At 30.0% G+C, this 1,408-nt stretch overlaps 1 pseudogene; it reads right to left on the minus strand.

The window, feature by feature from the left end:
* Positions 1-297: 297 nt before the first annotated feature.
* LOC138812977 (U6 spliceosomal RNA) lies at positions 298-394 on the minus strand (annotated as a pseudogene).
* Between the last annotated feature and the right edge of the window lie 1,014 nt (positions 395-1,408).

The raw sequence follows: 1,408 nt of genomic DNA on the forward strand, positions 1-1,408 counted from the left end.
TTATATAATGTATAGGTTCATAAATAAATGTGTCATTTCAGATTGCATTCCATATAGAAGAAGTTTAAGATTTCTTTTTTTCCTAGGTCCTTATTTTATTTCTTTGGGATAAAATTATAATGTTATCTAATTTCAAGTTTTGTAAAGGTTATGCTATGTAAAGGCCTTTCTAAGGTGAAGAATTAATACACTGATGTCAAACTAACCTTTAATTCTATAAATTACATGTATTGTTACACTTGTTTTTTGTAATTAACTTTTTAATAACTGTTTTTCATTTCTTGCATCAGAAGAATGAAAAATATGGAATACTTCACAAATTTTCATATCATCTTTGTGCAAGTGCCATGTTAATCTCTTTATTGTAATTTGGGTAGACCTGCTTCTGAAGTATGTAGTACCCTCTAAATTTAAGTACTTAATGATTTAATCTTTATACAGGCATCTATCCATGGTTCATTATTTGTAACAAGGAACCCTTTTTGTTCCTAAAAATGCTATTGATCTTATTACTCTAAAAATCTGTGTATTGTGGAAAAAACATATCGTTTGGTCGATTACTTACATTTACAATTTTTTTGTCAATGTCTATTTTGTCATTTTCATTTTAAATTTCATCATACTTTGAAACCTTTTCAGCTAAGTCCAAAGGTGATGGCTTTTCAATACTTATTTATCAACTCAGTTAGCTTTGTAGAGCTAATGGATTCAAAGTAAGTCTTGCTTAAGAGCTACTTCTAAACTTCTGCAGCTTAAAATTTCCCAAATGAGGTCTTACTGGGACAAATGTCTACCTGAACCTTTACCCTTCTTCCGTGTAGGAACAGACCAACCAGAATATCTTACCCTGACAGCATAGATTTTCTTACTGGAAGAAAACTAATCTTAGTTACAAGGAATCATAGAGAGATGAACAGTTCAGACCGAATTGTTCGGAATGGAAGGTATTTTATCAAAATATAATTGTTTATTATACTTATCATTTCAAAAGTAGCTAAAGCCAAGAAGGTGAAAAAATTGTTCATATGCATGATTACCTACTGTTCTAGCCTGCCCATCATCCAACCTGGCAGGAATTTACACTACTGATTTTCTATCACCAAATATTTCCATAGGTCCTGAAGAAGGCCATATGTTTCTCCTTGATATTAGGCCTTAAATTGGTAATGTTTTAATCATATTGTTTCCTCTTGCCTCTAGGCTGTAAATCTACAAATGGTAAAGCTTGAAGTCTAACTCTACCAAAAACTGAGATAGAGATAATGGAATAATACTTTAAAACAGAGTTGCTTTTGATTCCCTAACCACAACACAATAATGTAAAACAATTTTTATTTTATATATACTTATATATTTTATATTTATATGTGCTGATTTTAAATTTTACACAGTGAATCTAGAAAATAAT

Source organism: Dipodomys merriami, unplaced genomic scaffold, assembly GCF_024711535.1.
Source record: "Dipodomys merriami isolate MVZ:Mamm:240054 unplaced genomic scaffold, mDipMer1.0.p SCAF_573, whole genome shotgun sequence".
Classification (NCBI taxonomy): Eukaryota; Metazoa; Chordata; class Mammalia; order Rodentia; family Heteromyidae; genus Dipodomys; species Dipodomys merriami.